The sequence below is a fragment of the Cervus canadensis genome, chromosome 6 (genome assembly GCF_019320065.1).
Source record: "Cervus canadensis isolate Bull #8, Minnesota chromosome 6, ASM1932006v1, whole genome shotgun sequence".
Taxonomy (NCBI): domain Eukaryota; kingdom Metazoa; phylum Chordata; class Mammalia; order Artiodactyla; family Cervidae; genus Cervus; species Cervus canadensis.
Window position 1 is genome coordinate 41,251,994 of NC_057391.1, and position 22,548 is coordinate 41,274,541.

The 22,548-nt window shown below is 37.9% G+C and overlaps 1 protein-coding gene across 3 annotated transcripts in view; it reads left to right on the forward strand.

Annotated features, from left to right (window-relative positions):
- GNG2 (G protein subunit gamma 2) overlaps positions 1-22,548 on the forward strand; it is a 122,870-nt gene that overhangs the window by 19,496 nt on the left and 80,826 nt on the right. The gene's annotated exons all lie outside the window — the stretch shown is intronic.

The following is a 22,548-nucleotide window of genomic DNA, read 5'->3' on the forward strand; positions in this document are numbered from 1 at the left end:
GCAACAACAGTAACAATAAAAGATCAGTTTAATACTGGTGGGGTTTCTTCTTGAAGAAACTGACTTGGCTTTTGAGACTGACGAAAGTCATTTGAATCTAGCTATAGACTTGAAAAAAGTGAAAGTTGCTCAGTTGTGTCTGTCTGTCTGCGACCCCATGGATACATCCATGGAATTCTCCAGGCCAGGATACTGGAGTAATAGCCTTTCCTTTCTCCAGGGGATCTTCCTAACCCAGGGATTGAACCCAAGTCTCCCACTTTGCAGGCAGATTCTTTATCAGCTGAGCCACAGGGGAAGCCCTAAGGTCACCATATTGCTGAGGCAGGTGGTAATGTATTCGCCCTCTCTAACCAAGAGACAATTCCACTTTTCGTCCTGATGTGGAGTTCTCCCCCTATTTTAAAATTTAACTTCCTTTTGATAAATTTCAAGCATGTACCCAAATAGAGAGGATAGTATAATGAACCTCTATATCCCTGTCACTCAGTTTTCGTAGTAATTGACTCATGACCAGTATTGTTTCTTTGTACCCCTATCGGCCTCTCTTCTTTCCCCATTGGATCATATGGCAATGGCTTAAATATGCTGTTGGATTTTTTATTGTTTATTGACATAACTATTAGCGGCTACAGCAAAATGCAAATAAAAAAATAAAACCTACTTTTAACCTTAGTTTACTGAAGGTAGCCATTCATCCCTTTACTCATTCAGCCAATATTTAGTATTTACTAGTGTCAGAACCTTCTTAGGAGAAGAAGTAGAGAGAAACCTCATGCAAGGGAGACCAGTATATATCTTGTGTTGGGAATGATGGGCTGGATATGTAAGAACTGATGGAGTTGCTAGTTAGAGAGGAAGGAGCAGAAGACATCTAGAAAAACTGCCAAGTTTCTCTTGGGAGATTCAGTGGCAATGATAACTGGGCTACAGATACAGGAAGAGAGGAACAGATTCAAATCTGTGGAGTGGCCACATCCAGATGGGTGTGTCCAGTAGACTGCTCGTGGATGGTACAGAACAGTGGTTCTCAGTCCTGGGTACACGTCAGAATCTTCAGGGATGTGTTTGAAAGTACTGACCAGTTGAATCAGAATCCCTTGGGGTAGGGGTCTGAATATCTGTAGCTTTTAAGAGCTCCCAGGTGATTATAATGTGTAGTCAGGATGGAGGATTTCTGGTCTAGAGATTATTAGAAGGAAGGTGTACGTGTGTTTTGTGCTTTTAAGATCATGCAAAGCTTTTGCTACCCCATAATGAGATTTTGTTTGAAGTATTTAATATCTTCAGGTGAGCCATCCCTACTTTCTACCAAATACTATTAATAATGAAGATTTTTAAAACAAATACTTCATGTTCTCTATCTGATTTGGTGTTGATTTCTTTCATACTAATGAATGTACTTAAATGTTTCAAAGTAATTCAAGCGGATTTCTCAATGGGAGTTGCTGTCCTGTTGAATGGGGCAATTCATTGTATTCCTTGGTATCCTGCCCTTGGCTCACAAAAGGCCAGTGGCCTCTTCCAGCAATCTGGTATCCAGAGTGCCCTAAGGATACATTGAGGACTGCTGTGTCTTTACACACCTTTAAAGAAGTTATTTGTCATTTTCACTCTTCTGTACAAGCACTTTTGCTTCATACAAAATTACTGGTTTCAGTTATGCAAAGAAACTCCTTATATAAGTGGTCTCTGTGCTAACAAACTAAAGAAAGAAACTAAACAGACATAAAAAAATATTGTTTTGCACTGTTGGAGGGATTTTGAGCATATTTGTTCTAGTACCAAATCTAATTTTTATGTCTGTACAGAGATGCAAATTAAGCAGTAGGTAAGAAATGGTCAAATATTGAGATTTAAAGCAAAATACTGCTAAAGTGTTACACAAATTGAACAGCAGTGATGAAGATGTATTCATTTCTTGTTTGCTGCTATAACAAGTTATCACAAACTTTGTGGATTAAAATAGTACAAATATATTATCTTACAGTTCTGCAGGTTAAGTTCTATAGAGATCTCACTGGTCTAAAGAACTGTGTTCCTTTCTGGTGGAAAGGAGAAAAAGAATTCTGGAGAGAATTCTAGAGTCCCCCTTCCTCCATTTTCAAAGCCAACAACCTTGCATCTCCATGTGTCTTTCACCCATAGTCGTTCCTCTGAACTGAGCCAGTAGGTGTTCTTTGACTTTAAGGACCCATGTAATAAGATTTGGCATATCTAGGTGATTCAAGATACTCTCCCCATCCCACGGTCCTTAATTTAATCGTATCTTCAAAGTCCCTCTGTCCATGTAAGGTTGTATACTCACAGGTTCCGGGAATTAGGGCATGGACCTATTTGAGGGCTATTATTTTACCTGCACGCATGCTCGGTTGTGTCTGACTCTTTGTTACCCCATGGACTGTAGCCCACCGGGCTCCTCTGTTCATGGGATTCTCCAGGCAAGAATACTGGAATAGGTTGCCATGCTTTCCTCCAGGGAATCTTCCCTATCCAGGGATCGAACCCACATCTCCTGTGTCTCCTGCATTGCAGGTAGATTTTTTACTGCTGAGCCACTGGGGGATGCCCATTATTCTGCCTACTACAGAGTAAAAAAAAAAAAAAAAGAATTGTTCAGAAAGGTAGAAATGCTTCAGGTAACAGAGATCGAATTATCTTACATTTCATTGTATAGGGTTCAGAAGGTTTAGGGTTCCCGAGTTGATTAAGTGAGTTCTTGTCTTGACTCTGTAAATCCTGTTTTGTGGATACGGGCACTAAAGGCTTTTAGTTTTCTTGGAGTATTTGGCATTGGATCAAGTGGACAGGTTGAAGTCCAGTGGCTCCTCCCTTGGCCAGACTTTCTGGTGCTGTGGGTGTGGCCTCTGAGGACTGTGCTGCTTTTGGCATTTCTCCAGCTCTGGGGAGTTTGCCTGCAGTGTGCAAGTTCCAAGGTCTTTGAATAGCACCAAAGAAATGTGAGATTTTTATTTTATGCTGTTATGTCTGCCTGTCACATTATGCTATATTTATTAGGCTCTAACCTGTGGAAATTGGAGGAAAAATAACAATATTCTAGAACTTTACTGTAGTGGTATTTATCCTAGCTAATTTCTAAGTGTGGTTTAATTTCCATACATTAAGTAGGTCAGCCCCACAAAGCATAAAACCATTGCTTGCCTAGTGAATGAAATGGATCACTGGGTTATTTTTTAAAACCATCTCTGCAGTAGGATATAGCCAGAAATTTTTGGTGGAGATTTTAAAAGTTGCAGCTAATTTTGTAACGAGTCCCCTCTCTATCCACTTCTAGACAGGTCAACAATACAGATCTGAAGGTTAAACTTAGGGCTAGCTGTAGAATAACAAACCATCCTGATTTTGGCCAAGACTGAGGGATTACTGGGGAGTTGGGATCTTTAGTGCTAAAACTACTAGAGTTCTGGGCAATTAGGGACAGTTGAGCCCAAAGATGTTTAAAAACAGCTCTTGTAGAAAGTGATTGTTATGCTGATGAATTGTGAAAGTAGAAATTTTGATTGAACAAAATAATGACAGTAACTTCCAGGGTTTGGGTTGAGGATGAGGGTTAAACCTAACTCTTGAAAAATCTGTATCCACATACATATGTTTGCCCCAAGTCATCTTAGAAGAACCAACAACATTTATGAAGTGTTAGATTTCATAGCCCACTCTTTCATTTTCCCAGTGTTACCTGTGTACCCCTGCATGATGTCTATAATGTAAGTAAGTGGATGCATCTTGTTGAAAACTCTTATTCAGCCTTTCCTCCCTTCTCCGTAATGCCTTGCCATGTCCTCACCCACAGCGAAGTCAGACTGAGAAATCAGGAATACTAAAGACCCTAAAGCCTCATTGATTATATTTCTCTGACATTTATTTGGAGATTTTTATTCTCTAAGCCACTGATTCAAAGAGATTGTAAGTGTACTTAAAAGAGCAATTCATTAGCTTCCCCAGAATAGAATTTGACTTTTAGGAGCTTTTTTAAAAATGTGTTTGTTTCCTATCTTCTAAATGGTTCTAGCTGGTAGGTACAAGGAATTCTTTTTTTTTCTTTTTCTTCAAAAGAAAAAAAAAAAAAAAAAGATTGAGCACTGTCTGTCATAGAAGTAAGATCTGGGTTTCTGATGAGAATACAGCTTGAATAGATTGTGAGTTAACTCTGATATTCTTGTCAATCCCTTTTGGGGTTCCTTCCTTCTAGGACTCTCAATCCTGGTTTCATTTTGTTAAGACTAACTTCTTTTCAGTTTTGAATCTCAGCTGGGTTGTTTCGTGAATCAAACAAACTCTAGAAGAAATGAAAGGAGATGAAATCCTTATGCTGTTGATTAAACTCAGCTTCTTTTATTCCTTTCCAAAGAGAAATTACAGAGTCAATGTAAATAGGCGATCCAAATGACTCAAACTACCCTGCATGCAGGGTTTCTTTGGGAGTAATAGGAATGTTTTGGAACTAAATAGAGATGATAGATATGCAACGTCTTAAATGTACTAAATGCCATTGAATTGTACACTTTAAAGTGGTCCATGATTAATTTCATGTTTTCTGAATTTTACCTCAAAATAAAAATGTTGAACTTCAAGAGGAAGGAAAAAAAAAAAGACTGTTTCTCCCTATTCAAATTCTGGAGGAAATCTCATCCATTTTAATACACTCATGTTTTTAGATTTATAAACCAAAATTGTTGTCCTGTCCTATGCCATTACTGGGAGAAGATATTTGGACTTAAAAGTGTCTGCCAGCAGAGCCAGTCAGGAAATTCAGAGTTAAGACACTAGTTGTTTATTATTAAGATACATATTTTTGTTGCTTAATTATAAACAGCCTATAATTTACAAAGCTGATTGCAATAAAAATGTTTTTTAAGTTTAACAATTTAAAACACTGGACTTTTTCCACTTCTCATGGGATAGAAGTTATATCAACTAAGTTGGAAACTTTTTTGATACCCTGTAGTAGCAGTCTGCAATTGGGTATGACAAAACAGAAAGAGTCCAGATGTTGCAACTTTAATGAAATGTGAGCATGGTAACAAATTTCATATATAGAAATGTCTTTTATTAAAACATCTCCTTAGATATTCCCAAGTGCTGGCAGCTGATCAAAGTGCGACAGGCACTTATTTTAAGGGATGTCTACATAGGGGTAAAATGGTAAAACTTTAAGGTTTTTAATTCCTTCTAGATTTCGAGACAACTTTTTTGACCTTTTGCAGAAATGTAACTAGGCAACCAGTATAGCACTTAGCTGGTGCGCAGCATCCAAGCTTTGTAGCTGTTGCATCATTTTTTTAAATGCTATTTAAATCTGTCTTTTAGTTTTGGCATATGCTGCCATGTAACCTTTAATTCCTTAGAAATATCATACAAACCTAAGATAGCATGGTTCCTAGAAGCCTAGCATCCTCTGATGTTAATAAACAGCAGTAACAGAGTAGAGAGGTAGCCGAATGTACTGTTTTATAATTGGACATTAAGAAGGTAGTTTTTAGTTTTGGTGTGTAAAGGTGTAAGAATTTAAAACCATATCCTCAGCAGGTGGTTATGAGCATTCCTCACAATATGATGAATGGAAAATATACTTTCATAGAGATTAGAGCTGGCTTTTAGTCTAGTGAAGTGGACTTGACTTCGCTGGATAGGTGGTAACTAGAAATACTTAGTTTGATCAATAAGCAGGAAATATTGAAAGCTTCTTAAATGTCAGATGCTATATTAGATATATACTATGTTCATTTTCTGTAGTAACTAACCTTGTAATTTTTCAATGTTTTTTTTATTATGAAAGGAATACGTATGTAAGATTTTTAAAAATTTGAGTAGTAAACACAGGAATAAGTAAAAAAGAGTTCTTTCCAAACACCAACTTATAGCCCACTCCTTGGAGATAACCACTCTTAATAGTGGTCTTGTGTGTCTTCCAAAAATTTTCCATCTCTTGGTTAATCTGTACTGAGAAGGTATGATGAGTGCCATTAAACCATCTGTTTGTAAACTTTTCTTCAGGACTAAATCTTTTCAAGACACCATTTGATGCTTTTTAAAGAGTAAAAATGTCAGAACCAATGTGATGCTAACAGAGGGCCGGTGGTAGGGAGAATGGTGACTGAAGACTGTTACTGTGTGATTTTAGCTTCTGTAAGATTTACACACAGCATGCAAGTAATAAACCTTAAGGTAGTTCCTTATCATTTTCAAAGTCATCTGGAGTATGTTGTCACCCTTTATCCTTTTGATGACCCTGTGATGCAGAAATTGTTTACCTTGCTTTACAAAGGAGGAAGCTGTGGTTCCCAGAGGTTAGGTAACTTGCCCATGAATACAGATGAAAAGTGACAGGAACGGGACAAGAATCTGAGGTCTTTTCCAAGTCTTGAACCAGACTGCCCTGGCAACCGTGAGAAAGAAAGGAACTAGGGCCCCTGTAGTGAGAGGCCAGACACGAAGGAGAGGATGTTAGGTTTACAGTCTGAAGATCCAATTGTGAAGTCGTCCTGATTCTGCTCCTTGGGGAAGACGCAGTCCATACGCCCTGCTCACAGTTCCCTAACTCGCTGTGTCTGTTCCTGTTTTGTTTGTTTGGGGAGTACTGGCCAGAGGAGTTGGTTCAAAGGGTGGGCCTGCAACCCAGCAAGGGTCAATAGAGTCTTTCTTTGAAATTTTTCAACTCAAGTTAAGGGAGGAGAGGTCCCATCCTTTGCTGCCTCAAGGTAGTAAGAATCACTAAGGCGATGTTTCAGTCTCCTGAGAGAATAAAGTCTGATGCACAGAGGGGAAGCAAAAGAGAGAAAGACAGAGAGATAAAGGGAAGGAAAGAGAGCCCAGTGAGAATTAGAGTCCATCCATCCAGTGGAAGTGAGCCAGTATAGTCCCATTTTTTTATCTAACCTAATTCAAGTTGCTACTGAAAGAATCCTATTATCTTGGGGCCTTAGTTTCCTCATCTGTAAAATGGGGGTTTTAATATTTTCTCTGAAATATTTCAAAGGTGAGTTAAGACAATGAATAGGAAAGTTCTTTGTAAATTTTAAAGTCCTGTACAAATGCAAGATAGTATTATTCATTGATATGTTATATTGAGCTAGGGAAAAGTTGAAAGAATGAAGCTACCACTCATTTAAAAAATAAGAGTTGAGAACTTTGTAAGAACCATCTGATGTTATGTAGAAGTAAATGAAAGCTGCCAGAATTCCCAGATTTTCTTTTGGTATCCCTTTTCAAATACTCTTTAAGTTCTAATAAATACCCATCATAAATACAGGGGTGGGTCTTTCCTCACTGGCTCAGGTTAATCCAGTGAGTTCCTCTTTTCTATCTCCTGTCCTAATCTATGGTAAACACACATACACTAACACAAACCAAACAAAAATGAACAAAGCATCGTATTAATATTTCAACATTTTATCCTTTTCACTTAAAAGAGCTTTATAGATTTTAAATGATATTTTGGCATCATCAAAGAAAATCAGCCTTAAAGTAGTTATTCTGTTTAGTTATGACATAGTTGAGGCAGTTCTTGGGATGGGAGTTTAGTTTGGGGCTTAGATAGGGTCAAAATCCATCTTTTACCTTAATAGACTTATATCTTTGATATATAAACTCTAATCAAAGTCTACTTGAGATTATATCTTATGCATGTCACAGGAAACATCACTTCACCTCTATAGCATTATTCGCTGTATATGATACTATCTCTCAATGAGAGAAAACAGATGGCACCTCTGAAATCTGTTCTCTTTCCTCGATTTGCTGTTTAGGCAGTTTTTATTGTAACAAATATATCTTTCTTTATATTTGACCATTAAAACAGAAAGAATGGTTTAAAGTCTCAATCTCAGTGGAATGTCATATGTAGAAAGGTTGAAGGCACCATAGAAGTATGATCAGTAAGTGTAAAGAAGCATGACATAGCAAACTGGATGTCAAACATTTCTCAATTTTAAAAATCCAAGAGATACATCCACCACCTTCACTGTTCTTACAAATCTATACTTTTGCCTTACAGAATTGCCAAGACAGGAAGGGCAAATTGGTGCTGTTTGACCACCCTACTCCACATCTCACCTTGCTGTTATTTATTTTTGTCTGGGCTTGATTTCAACCCCATGAATGTCAGTGTTTTCATATAAATTGAGAACTTGGAATAAGTTCTTCTTCTGAATAAGCGTAGTCTTAACCCTCAGCAACTGTCACTTGCACTGAAAGCAACGACATCCTTAAGTCAATTAATTTTAGGAGAGCTTGGTAAAGAGAATATTTATAAGGACATGGACAGAGTCTAGGGAAACCACAAGGGAGGATGGACCTTCTCAGGGCTCCTTTACGCCCCTAGACCTGGAGGGATGAGGGCTAGGAGGAGAGGACCCTCCTGCGTGGAACTGTGGCCTCCAGGAAAGGGGTGTGGCCCGATTATAATGATCCTGCCAGCAGGGGTGCTGGGAAACAAATACCCTAAAATAATTCTCCTCTCTCCTCTTATCTGCTTGTGCTCACTATTGACCAAACTCAACTGGAAGACAATGAACAGGGAAGCCGGCTGCCGAGTCCACAGTTTAGTCTCTAGGGTATAGAGCCAGGTAGAACGGAATGGAGATGGGTTTGGAGAGGCAAGTAGAAGATATTTGCCACAGTTAATCATCATTGTGAAGGTCTTGCATGAAAGAAATAACACTCTCTTCTCCCCCAAATCTAAGCTGTCTTATCAAAAAATTGTTTTAACCAACTTTCACTTTTTCATTAATTGTATTTAATCAGTTTCCTAGTCCATGTTCAAATGGACCCAGATGCAATCGGTAGCATTTGGAGAGACTTCGTTGTTTGTGTGGTAAAAACATGATCAGGAGGAGGTAAGGAGGTGATGAAACCACCCTCGTGCTTGTCCTGCTCAGACTTGGGATGGCAACCTCAATTCACAGTTCAAGTTTAGAGGAAGGGGTGGTGAAAAGTAAGTAGACGCCTCAGAGAAACTCTGAATAGTCCACATTCTTGGGCCTCTCATAATCAAAGGAGTGACTTCTGTCCCAGAGAAGTACAGCATCCACCTCTGGTGGGTTGAGTAGGCAGTTTTTGTTTTTGTCCAGCTTGCTTTTAATCTCAGATGAATTATTTTCACTCCTTTGACCTAGGGACCAGGATTACTTGCCTTGATCTAATCCAGATTAACCACTCTGATCCACTGAGAATGAGTAAATCAATTGAATCGGATAAATCTCCATAATTGGAAAGGTATTTGTGGCAGCATAAAATGATGGGCAAAAGAAAACAAATTTGGAGTACCACCCTAAAACATACAGTTCTGTGGACCAGAAACTCCCTGACTTGGGAAATGCCTGGGCCAAGGATCCCAGAACAAAGTTGGGTCTATAACAGAAATAGTGAAAGGCAGTGTGGTGTAATGAAAAGGGCGTGGATTTTGAGACCTCAGCCTGGTACTGACTGTGACCATCTTGGAAAACTTCTGTGCTTTCACATTCTCAAATCTCCTTGTGTGTAAAATGAGAGTAATTTAACTTGTTATAGAATTAATCGAAACCATATCTACAAACTAAAGGTAGTGTTTTCCACATGCTCACATTTTTTGGTGCATGCTTAGTTGCTTCAATTGTGTCCAATTTTTTCCAAACTTTCGGACTGTAACCTGCCAGTCTTCTCTGTCCATGGGATTCTCCAGGCAAGAATACTGGAGTGGGTTGCCATGCCTTCCTCCAGAGGATCTTCCCAACCCAGGGATCAAACTCGTGTCTCCTGTGTCTTCTTCACTGCAGGCAGGTTCTTTACCACTGAGCCACTGGGGAAGCCTCCTTTATTTTGGGAGGGGGGTGGTATATTCTGTTTTTAAAAAATAGTCTTTCTTAACAGCTCTGTTGAAATATAATTGACATGCAGTATAACAGATATATGATAAATGATATGTATTTAAAGTTGAAGAATATTGGCTGCATACATCCATGAAAGCATAGCCACCATCAAAACAGTGAACAAATCCATGTAAAAGTTTCTTCATGCTCAGTAACAATCTCTCCTTTCCCTTCCCCATCTTCAGGCAACTAGTGCTTTCTCTCACTCTAGAAGAGTTTGCATTTTCCAGAGTTTTATGTAAATGCAGATATATATTATATTTACTTTTGCCTGGCCTCTTTTGTTCAACATAATTACGTGGAGATGCATCCATGCTGTATGTATGAATATTTTATTCCTTTTATTACTTAGTAATATTCTAGAATATTGGTATGCCACAATTTATCTGCTCACCTATCAAAGGAGTTCACTCAACTATATTTTAATTCTATTTCCCTTCTTCTTCCCTCAATAATAGTATAAGAAAAAATTTTATATCCCATGTTAAGACTGCTGACATTTCTACTCACATAATCTAGGAGTAACATGATTTATAGGAATGGAGTGTAAAAGCAGGTATCACAGTAGTTGTCTGTTAATCCCAGGCTTAGGTTTAGTTCTGAGCTGAAGGCTGGTTCCTTCTGCTTTCTAGACTTTCTTTTGTTCTTTATCATAAATTAGCAACCCAAATGTCCGTTAACTGATGAATGGATAAAATTATGGTGTATCTATACAATGGAATATTATTTGCCATAAAAAGGAAGTACTGATTTATACTACAATATGGATGAACCTTGAAATCATTATGCTATGTGAAAGAAATCAGGCACAACAGGCTATGTAATCTATGATTCCATTTGTCGAAATGTCCAGAACAGGAAGATCCTATAGATACAGAAAGTAGTTTCATGGTTGCAGGACCTGGGGTGGGGGAGGGAAAAATGGAGATTGACTGTTTAAAAACTATGGGTTTTCTTTTTTGGGTGAAGAAAATGTTCTGGAATTTGTTGGTGGTGATGGATGCACAATTTTTTAATTTTCTAAAATCACTGACTTTTGTATACTTTCAGTTCAGTTCAGTTCAGTCGCTCAGTCGTGTCCGACACTCTGCGACCCCATGAATCGCAGCACGCCAGGCCTCCCTGTCCATCACCAACTCCTGGAGTTTACTCAGACTCATGCCCATCGAGTCAGTGATGCCATCCAGCCATCTCATGCTCTGTCATCCCCTTCTCCTCCTGCCCCCAGTCCCTCCCATCATCAGGGTCTTTTCCAATGAATCAACTCTTTGCATGAGGTGGCCAAAATATTGGAGTTTCAGCTTCAGCATCAGTCCTTCCAATGAACACCCAGGGCTGATCTCCTTTAGGATGAACTGGTTGGATCTCCTTGCAGTCCAAGGGACTCTCAAGAGTTTTCTTCAACACCATAGTTTAAAAGCATCCATTTTTTGGCGCTCAGCTTTCCTCACTGTCCAACTCTCACATTCATACATGATTACTGGAAAAACCATAGCCTTGACCAGACGGACCTTTGTTGGCAAAGTAATGTCTCTGCTTTTTAATATGCTCTCTAGGTTGGTCATAACTTTCCTTCCAAGGAGTAAGCATCTTTTAATTTCATGGCTGCAGTCACCATCTGCAGTGATTCTGGAGCCCAAAAAAATAAAGTCTGACACTGTTTCCATTGTCTCCCCATCTATTTGCCATGAAGTGATGGGACCAGATGCCATGATCTTAGTTTTCTGAATGTTTAACTTTAAGCCAACTTTTTCACTCTCCTCTTTCACTTTCAAGAGGCTTTTTAGTTCCTCTTCACTTTCTGCCATAAGGGTGGTGTCATCTGCATATCTGAGGTTATTGATATTTCTCCCAGCAATCTTGATTCCAGCTTGTGCTTCTTCCAGCCCAGCTTTAAAAGGGTAAATTTTTATGTGCATTATATTTCAGTAAAGCTGATTTTTAAAAAAGCAATCTGTGCAACTTTGCTGAAGGAAATGTATTCAGGCACAGTAATTAATTAATTTCGCATTTTTCACTTGCTAAAGAGATAACTTAGAGCTGCTTATCTCATTGATCATGCTGTACCTGCATTTCCAGGTCATGAGCATGAGGTGGAACTTTCTAGCATGAGGAAGTAAAAATATCACATCTGTAAATAAGTCATGTTTGGGGAGGTAGTTCAGTATCATACTGTTTTGGTTTACTTGAGATGGTGAAGGGCCTGGAGCCACTTTGACTTTTGTGTCTTTTCCTTTCCTTTTAAAAATAACATGCTTTCAGATTGTCTCACCACTCTTTCCTCTAGCCTTAGTTAACCAGATACAGGATATCCTGTCGGTAAAACATCTTAGCTAAATCAGATTATTTACCAAACTCCTAACAGCAATAGACAGAACAGAGTGACAAAGTAGACGTCCAAATATTCAAAATAATCCTTGGGAAAGGAAAGAAGCCAGTAGCATAGAATTAGCAGTGATTCAATTAGAGGAACAGCTTTGGTTTCCAGCAGCTGTGGAGGATGGGAATAAGGACAGACTTCCTCCCTTTCTAATTGTCTTCCTTCACCTGGTAAAACACCACCTTATATAGAAGGCTTTTAGCTGCTCCACTGCTATGAATCAGGACCAACATTGTAATATCTGGAAATAGAGCTTCATCTGGTCTATTCCGAATAAACCAGTGTTTCCTGGGTACTCAAGCTTCGTAGTCGAGAAATGGCATGCTTTCCCCCTGCTTTTGAAAATCTTACTTGCCGAGGCTTGAGTTTTGGTGTCATGTAATTTAAATTAGAAAGTAAATCAAAGGATTACCCCGGGGTGAAAGTAAAACCCATGTAACTCTACCCAGAAATGTTCCCTTTGCTTTTTGCTGTGATTTAACAAAGTTTTCCCAAGGTGATTTGAAAATTTTTATGTCAGTGTGTGTGTTTATCTTGGATTTTCTGATACAGTCTTGCCAGTTTCTGGTGCACTACAAAAAATTGTGCAAGAGAAATTTCCACTTTACCCTGACTCTGGAAGAACATGACTCCCAGGGCTGTTCCATTTGAGTATTACTCTAAAATATATCTGTTCATTTATATATTAAACATCTGCAATGCAAAGCATTCCTGTAAGATGATTAAGTGACTTCTCTAGCAATAGGATGGGCTTTGTAGGCATGGGCAAGCATAGCTCTAGATTCTGTGTGCACATGTGTGTGTGAGTGAAACATACCATACATCCTGAAAATATATGGATGTATACACATATACACATTAAAGACTATTAGTGAAACATACATACATTTCCTGACTTTTCTCCCTATCTTTAAAGACTCCTGTTTGCTTCTTCCAGCCCCTCCTTTCTCCTTCTTCCTGGAAAGCCATAATCTGGATATTTTTCTTTTACCTGTCATTCCCCTGCTTTTTCTTAAATTGTTTAGTGTCACCTCTTTTTGAAATGGAATCATACTTTTTCTCTGGCTTAGATTTTTACCCAACATTATATTTTGAGATTAACTAGGTGGATATATGCAGCTGAAGTTCACTCATTTTCCCTGCTATCTAGTATTAATTAGTACATCAGTATTTCCTCCTGTGTATGAAATATCCCCCACTTTTTCTGTTAAACCCATTTGGGACATTTGGGTTGCTTCCAGTTTTTTGCTGTCATGAAAATTCTGCACAGTACACTCTGTACAAGTGTCTTAGTCCTCATCCAGGAGTTTTTCCTAGGATGTATACTTTGGAGTTCAGTTGCTAGGTCATACAATATGCAATGCTCAACTTTATTAGGTAATGCCAAGTCGTTTGAAAGTGATTACACCAATTCATTCTTCATTAGCAGTGTAAAAGTGTGACTTTTGCTCCACTTGTTAACACTTAATGTTCTCTGAATTTTTGTTTTTATTAGTCTTATTGCAAATTCTGAAACTTGTTTTGGTTAACAAATATTTGGGTGGGTTTTTATTTTGCATCATCTTATTGAAAGAGACAAGAAAATAAATGTGTTTGTTCACTACATTTGATAAAATTAAGTGGACCATTGCTAGATTCTGCCAATAGATATATTTCCAAGTAATAGCCAGCCTGAGAGTCTTGTTCCTTTCCTGTTTTTTCTTTAAGTTTTTCTTTATTAGATATTTTTGATATGCAAAAATTTCAACAGGTAAAACAGTGCAAAGATGTATGAGGAAGCTAATTTCTCCTTTCCCCTTTTACCCTCCCCCCAGCAGGTTACCAATGTTAATGCTAGGGTGTATCATTCCACATTTTTTTCATATTCATAAGTATGTAATAGATTTATGTTAGCTTGTGACTAAGATTGGCATTTTATTAGATCAAAAAGAGTTGAATATCAGCAGTTTCATACAGTTCAATCACACATGCACACATATCCTATCTTTGAGGATTTTTCAAATGTAAGCATTACCATGCAACTATGTTTTCATGATAAATGTCACAGACATTCATCTAGCTCATAGGCGTGGCTCTCACTCATTCCTGTTAATGATTGCATCATGTTCACTCCTCTGTCCCTGTGGAGAAAAATTAACATCTCCCTTGGTTGACTTGTGGTGCTTCACCCTGGTTGAATCCCAAGATGGGGGAGGGACAGGGGACTGAGTCAAAGGACACATGTATCTCCAATTTAAAAGTATATTGCCAGATTCCTTTCCCAAAAAGTTGTAACAGTTCAGGTTTCCCATTAGCAAGTGTGAGAATGCTTGTTTTCTGTATTTAGTCATCACTGAGTATGATTACTCTTCTGGGTGAAAATTGGTGTTCTATTTTTACTTACATTCCCATGAATTTTGTTGAGTTGAGCCTGTTTTCACATTTTATTGTTCCTTTGCTTCTTCTGTGAATTGTATGTCACATCCTTTGCTCATGCCTCTAAGATGATTTGACTCCTCAGTTTGTTGGGAGCTCTTAGTTTATTAATGATAGTAATTTTTTGTTTGTTCTATATGATACAGTTGTTTATTTCCCAGTATATTATTTGTCTTTGATTTTGTTTACATTATATTTAGCTTTCCAAAAATTTTTTAGTATTTAGCCACATGTATTTTTTCCTTTATGGTTTCTATCTTCAGAAGGCTGCTTCTGTCTAAGCCAGTACCCTTCTAATTCTTCTTCTAATGCTTGTATTGATTTATTTTATATATATATATATATATACACACACATATATATATATTCCATCTGAAATATATTTTGTATGATATATGAGTATAACTTTATGTTCTTTCAAATGTATAGCCAGTCTGATGACACCATTTATTTTATTTGAGTTCAAATGCAACTTTAGTCCTATATTGTTTCACATATACGTCTATCAATTTCTGTACCTTGTATTATATTTCCTGGGTCTGTTTTCTATTCCTGTATCAATATGATACTGTCTTGATTATGATAGTTACATTTTAGGCTTTAATCTATAGAAAAGCAACTGAGTCCTATTTTACTCTTCTTTTAAAATGTTTCTTGGTATTATTTGGCATTTTTTCCCATATAAGGGTTAAACTGATTTTGTTTCAATATAAAATGTCATTGGAGATTCTGCTTAAGACAGAATTAAATTTATATATTAATTTGGAAAGGATTAACTTTTTTACATGCAGTTTTTTCCATCCAGGAATCATGTCTCTCTGTTCAAGTCTTGTTTTATATCTTCTAAAAATACTGTCAAATGGTTTTCAAATAAACACTGAACTTTCTTCTAAAGTGTGTTCCTCAGTATATAAGAGTTTTTATTTCTTTTGGAATTGGAAATTTGGTTAAATGGTTAGATAAAAGATAAATATAAATAACTTTTCTATTCTTAAGGCTAAAACTTATTCTCAGGCTAAAATGCAGAGGAGTCCCTAGGTCCCATCTCCAGGGATGGATGTGGTAAGCTGACTTAAAGACTGTTAAAGGAGGGCTTTGTACCACCTGACCTCATTCCAGCTTTGCTGCCATGGGGCAGACAGAGGCTGTGCTCTGAACTTTGTGTGGTTAGGTACATCGTTTCTTCTCCCAGTGCTAGATTGGCCGTGACTTATTTAAAGGTGGGTCTTAGAGGAAACTAATGACTGTATTTACATTTCTGTTTTCTTTGAAGTATACTTTTATCTGTTTGTACAGAGGTTCATTTGAAAATAAAATCTCAAGATATGAAGTTGATGAGGAGTATTACTTATTGGATAATAACTTATCATCAGTTTAAAAAACATCTACAGTACTCCTGTATTTACTTTTAAAGGCTAGCGTTTACATGTAGAAATATTTTTACTTCTTGGAAAACACTAGCCTAAGTAGCAGTGTAGACAGACTTCTTCATATTAAACCCATTAAAATGCCAATGAAAATGTCACAAAGAAAAATTTTCAGTAGTACAGCCTCAGTATTCAGAAAACAAATCAAAGAAGAGTTTTCAAAATAACTAATTTTTAACTGTTAGAATCACAAGGAACAAAATTACAAACAAACAATAAACTTTAAAATTGTCTGATTCAGAACAACAAAGTCTCAGAGTTCAAAAATGATTCAACTATGCTCTAAATGATAAGAAAGAAGATATAAAGCTGTGATGCAAAGGCCATGTAGTGAAATTGCAATACCATAATTAAGGACATGTCTAGAAGTAGTAAAGAATACATTGATAACTGCTAAATATCAATAGTTAATTAGGGAAGTATGCTTATTAACTACTAAATGAATTCCAAAATTAGGTTGCTTAAATAAATGTGCATAGACAGTGGTGAATCAAAATAACTCATTTATAGAAAATTGAGCATAGAATTTCAACTTAAAAATAATAAGTAAGTACATGAGCCAATAAAAGAAATACATTTTGAAGAATAAATAATTTAAGGTAAAAGTATTTTCAGAATTGATTAAAGACTTGGCCTATAAATGAAAATGAATACCCTGAGAAAGATATCAAGACATTTACTATTCATAGTATCTTCAATCTTCGGTGAAAAAGAAATTTTAAAACATTTGGAAAGAAAGTCCAGATAACTTTCAAATAATGATATCAGATGCAGCCACAATTAAGACCATGGACTCCCCAAGGAAATGAAACAACATCTGCTGTTCTTTTTATGGAAAAAAATGATCCAGGCAAGATAGCATTCATTTGGGAAAGCTAAAGAAAGATTTTCACATATCCCACCAACCCCAAATTGTCACTGACCTTACACTTTGATCCAGAACAAGAACTTTATATTGTAGCGGCCTTATCAACTCAAGATGGGAGACTGAAAACATCAACTGAGGAGAGATCAATGCTTCTGACCACATCATCCCATTTCAGAATAAGATTGTGATCTAAAGCTTAAAAGAAAGAGAAGAAGGGAGCTAGTATTTAGGGAGCAACTACCATGTATCAAGTTCTTTACATTTTTTCATTTACTCTTATAAAACCCTGATGGTATGATCTTGTTTCAGATGAGAATACAGTTTCAGAGAGGTTTAAGGAACTTGCTTTGATAAGTGAAAATGAAAGTTGCTCAGTTGTGCCCGACTCTGCGACCCCATGGACTGTAGCCCGCCAGGCTCCTCTGCCCATGGAATTCTCCAGGCAAGAATACCAGAGTGGGTAGCCATTCCCTTCTTCAGGAAGTCTTATCTACCCAGGGATTGAACCCAGGTCTCCCACATTGCAGGTGGATTCTTTACTGTCTGAGCACTAGGGAAGCCCAAGAATACTGGAGTGGATAGCCTATCCCTTCTCCAGGGGATCTTCCCAATCCAGAAATTGAAGCGGGGTCTCCTGCATTGCAGGCAGATTCTTTACCAGCTGAGCTACCAGGGAATCCCTGCTTTTATAAGTAGTAGAACTTGAATTCATGTCTTTCTGACCCTCCAGGAAAAGCAGAAGTTTCATAGTAACAGTTAAAAACTAAGAATAAGGTAAGACAGGTAAGGGCTGAAACCTGTAACTCAATTTTTTTTTTTTACTTATGCAATAAAAGTCTAAGGCTATATGTAGAAAACTACAAAAATTTGATGATTGTCATGATTGTGTGTGAGTTGGTGTACAGATGTGGTTTAAGTGAAAATCGTTTTACTCAATGCTTTCCAACAAACATTTCAAAAGAAAGGAGAAAGAAGTATATCTACAGTGTTTAATACCAATGTATTAATATAAATGTATAATACCATGCATGTATTTAATGCATGTATTAAGCATAAATAAGAAATAGCAAAAACAAGATGAAATGAAGAAAGATAGTTGATTGTCCAAGCTTAATTAATCTGCATAAAACAGATGTACTTAAAAGTTCGTTAAAATATAAGGCAGAACTATGATACATTAAATTATAAGGAAATGGAGAATAATAATATCTGAGAATATCACAACAAAATGGATAAAGGGGGAAACCTTTAGAAGCATAAGGAAGAGTGTTGTGGGGTTTTTGTTTTTTGTTTTTTTTTTTTTGCATTCGTGGTCAGTTGTGTCTGACTCTCTGCCATCCCATGGACTGTAGTCCACCAGACTCCTGTGCCCATGGAATTTTCCAGGCAAGAATACTGGAGTGGGTTGCCATTTCCTACTCTAGGGGATCTTCCCAATCCAGAGATCAGACCTGCATCTCTGGCACCTTTTGCATTAGCAGGTTTACCACCGTGGCACTTTACCACTAGGGCCACCTGAGCAAGCGGTGACACGGGCAAGGTCTCTTCTTGGTGAGGCAGCATTCCGGGAATGAAGGTTAACATCATCAGGTATGAACCAAGAGCCCTCGGGCCAGGGAAAAGCTTTAGCCTTTTGAAATTTAAGAGTAAATGTTATATGCCTCTGGGTTTACCAAGTAGAGTTGGAGAGTCAGGCTTTATCTGGAGTGGATATAGTTGAGTCAAACTATTCATTCATTTATAGTTAGGAAATGTATACCTTTCCTTGGCTTAATCATCTTTGGGAAGAAGGAGATTTCTTAAGGTCCTCCAGCTGTAAAAGTGATGGCTCCTGTAGCTATTAAGGATGAAGACAGATGTGGGAGGCAGGGTTATGTCACTCACAACTCCAGGGGGAGTTGTGGGAATGAAGTTGTGATGTTAAAAGGATAATGTTAGAATTAAGAGATGTCTGTTGAGCAAGGTTTACAGATGGAATCAAGTTTGCAGTTGAATCAGAACTCTCATGGTCACTTCAAGAAGGAGAGATGGATTGAGAAGTTTAACTGATGAAACAGTTACTGACTAGGTAAATGAGTGATCAGATTTGCTCTCCAGGGACATATGCCTATTTGTAATATGGTCTGTATTTCCCTGAGGAGATTATTACCAGATTGCTTGGGTCCCTTCTTATCAGGTTTTGGAGGAGGCAGGGAACTCCTTTGATGAAAGGCTAGATGGAACTCGTTGGGGTCAGGTCAGAGCATGGCTTTGGCCCTACCATGTTTGAGGCCAGGATCTCATAGCGTAGAACAACAGCATGTCCTACAGTGTGTTGAAGAATAATGTTTTAAAGGAAGACCATGGGAAATATCTGCATAATAATGATGTTCTTTCCTAGTCCTGCCTTGAAATGAGGTTGTTGGGAGGCAGGTCATTATGAAAGGGAGAGAGACCCTCTGACTATGGATTTAACACTCTGAGTGCTCTCTATAAGGTTCTTGCTCTCAGGGTATTGTTTCCATTTATTTTATTTTCCATCTATGGCTCTGGTTTCTCAAGTGAATTGTCTCTGTACTGTGGTAACCTATGTTAGAGACCACAGATTCTAGCTTACAGATCTCATATTCTGAAAATTTTGGAGTGGTATTATTCCAACCTTTGAGGCTAATATTACTGCTTACAAATGATTGTGAAGTATTTAAATTATACAGGAAGGGACGGAGAATTTCTTTCTTTCTAAGTGGTTCTTTTGAAAGACTTGCATGAATAATTTTAAGGATAGAAATAGCCCCTCCATTTAGGTTTTGCTGGGTCTGACGTAGATGTGTGTTGGGGTAAGTATAGGCCACAGATCTGGCCAGGAAGAAAGATTGTTCCCAGAGTTCTTTCCTTGCTTCCTCATCCCTGTTTAATAAAGAGTGAAAAATACAAGAAAGTAACATGAAACAAAGCTGAAAAGATAACTCGTTTGAAAACGAAGGGACTTCCGCGGCAGTGCAGTAGTTAGGATTCCATGTTTCCACTGCAGGTGACACAGGTTCTATTCCTGGTTGGGTAACTAAGATCCCACATATGGCAGCGAAAGAGAGGGAGGGAGGGGAGAAGAAGTAAAGAAGAAAAAGAAACGAAAATTTGTGAAAATAATAGCTCCAACAAAGCCCAATGGGCCAAACAAAATAGCCACAAAAGACCAGGGAAGGTTCTTTGTCTGATTTAAAAATAGTAATAACAACAACAACAAAATGTTAGGAAGTGCATTGAATACAAATGTTCATTTCATTGCAGAGTCCTTCAGTTCTGTAAGTTCGCAGCCTCTGCCACCACAGGGAAGCACTTACCAGACAAGTGTTGCTATGGCCGAGTCACTATACCTTGCTTTCTTCTTTTTTTATTTAAATTGAGACATAAATAATATATAACACACTGGTTTAGAATGTATGACATACAATGTAATGATTCAATGTATGAATATATTGCAAAAGAGTCACCAAGACAAGTCTAGTTTACATGTATCACCATACAGTTATGAATTTATTTTTCTTGGGATGAAAACTTTTTAAGATGTTTTTTAGAAACTTCAAAATATCCATTACAGTATTGTTAATGCTAGTCATCATGCTGTATATTATATCCAAGGACTTATCTTATTACTGAAAGTTTGTACCTTTTGACCATCTTCACCCATTTCACAAACCCCATGTCTCCCTCCTCACCTCTTAGCAATCACCAGTCTGTTCTATCTATGTGTTGGGGGAATTTGTTTTGTTTTATGATTCTACTTATAAGTGAGAGCATCCCATGTTGCCTTCTCTGTCTGACTTGTTTTACATACTGTAATGCCCTCCGAGTCCATTCATGTTGGCATGAATAGCAAGATTTCGTTGTTTTTTATGGCTGAATAAGATTCTTTTGTATGTGTATGTATCACATTTTCTTTACCTCTTCATTAAGGGACATTTAGGTTCTTTCCTTGAAAGTCTTTGTTGTTGTAAATAATACTGCTGTGAACATGGGGATGCAGATATCTTTTCAAGTTGATGTTTTTGTTTCCTTTGGATAAATACCCAGAGGAGGAATTGCTGGATCATATGGTAATTTTATTTTTAATTTTTTAAAAAGGCTTTATTATTTATTTATGGCTGTGCTGGTTGTTCGTTGCTGCACATGGGCCTTCTCCAGTTGCGGTGAGTGGGGGCTAGTCTCTAGTTGTGGTGTGTGGACTTCCTGTGTTGTGAAGCATGGGCTCTACATGCATGGGCTTCAGTGGCTGTAGCAGGTGGGCTCAATAGTTGGGGTGAACGTCTTATGGTTGGAATATTCCCAGGCCAGGGATCGAGCCCCCATTCCTTGTGTTGGCGGGTGGATTCCTCACCACTGTATCACCAGGGAAGCTCCTCTTTTTAATTTTTTGAGGAACTTCTTCCTACTTTCTTTGATAGTCCACTGCAGCACATAGACATTGTCAACTCTGCCTTCTAGGTCCTGGCTGTGATACCATGAGGATTTGGTGAAAATGAAATAGAAAGAGTGATCCAGACTGCTAAACCCTTAATATTCTGTTTATTTACCCTTCAGCTCCTGTGAGGAATGGCAGGAAAAAAGGGGAAGGAAGGGTAGTACGTGTATAAAATCTCCACCTCTGACAGTGCCTTGTCAGCTTTCTGGAAATCTGTCTCTACTCTAGAATTCATCTTTAAGGACTAGACTGTTTCTGAGACTTTCCCCTGTCTCTGCTGCATGATTCTGGTCTTGAAAATTAGCTGACAAATAAGCTTTGCTTCAAGGCTCTTTGAGGGGCACTCAATGTCTTTCCCTCTCCCAGCACATTTCTGCCCATCAGCTTTTGCTTGGCCTTGCCTCAGCTAAGGTTTGGCCATTCTCTGGTTGAGCTCACAGCCTCTGAACAGCCTCTTTCCTGGGACTTGGGCCATCCCCAGCCCAGGCCTAAGCTGGAAGGAACTGAAGCAAGGACAGTACCAACAGTAAGGCAGAATTATTATGATTTATGACAAAATTAAAGGTAGAGAAAGGGAAATAAACATCTTGGGTTTTTTGAGGTTTTTTGTTTTGAAATTGTGGTAAAATACACATAACATAAAATTTACCATCTTAACCATTTTTAAATGTACAGTTCAGTGATCTTAAGCACATTCTCATTGTGCAACCATCATCCACTTCCAGAACTCTTTTCATCTTGCAAAACTGAAACTCTGTACCCCTTAAACAGTAATTTTCCATTCCTTTCTGCCCCTAGCCCCTGGCAACAACAATTCTACTTTCTGTCTGTATAAACTTGACTATTCTAGGCACCTCATATAAGAGTATGGAAAGTGGAAAATGTTAGTCGCTCGCTTAGTCGTGTCTGACTCTTTGCAACGTTATGGTCTGTCCATGGAATTCTCTAGGCAAGAATACTGGAATGGATTGTCTTTCCCTTCTCCAGGGGATCTTCCTAACCCAGAGATCAAACCTGGGTGTCCTGCACTGCAGGCAGATTCTTTACTATCTGAGCTACCAGGGGAGTCCATATTAGGGTATATATACAGTATTTTTGTTCACAGTAATTTTTTTGTGACTGGCTTATTTTACTTAGTATAATGTCTTCAAAGT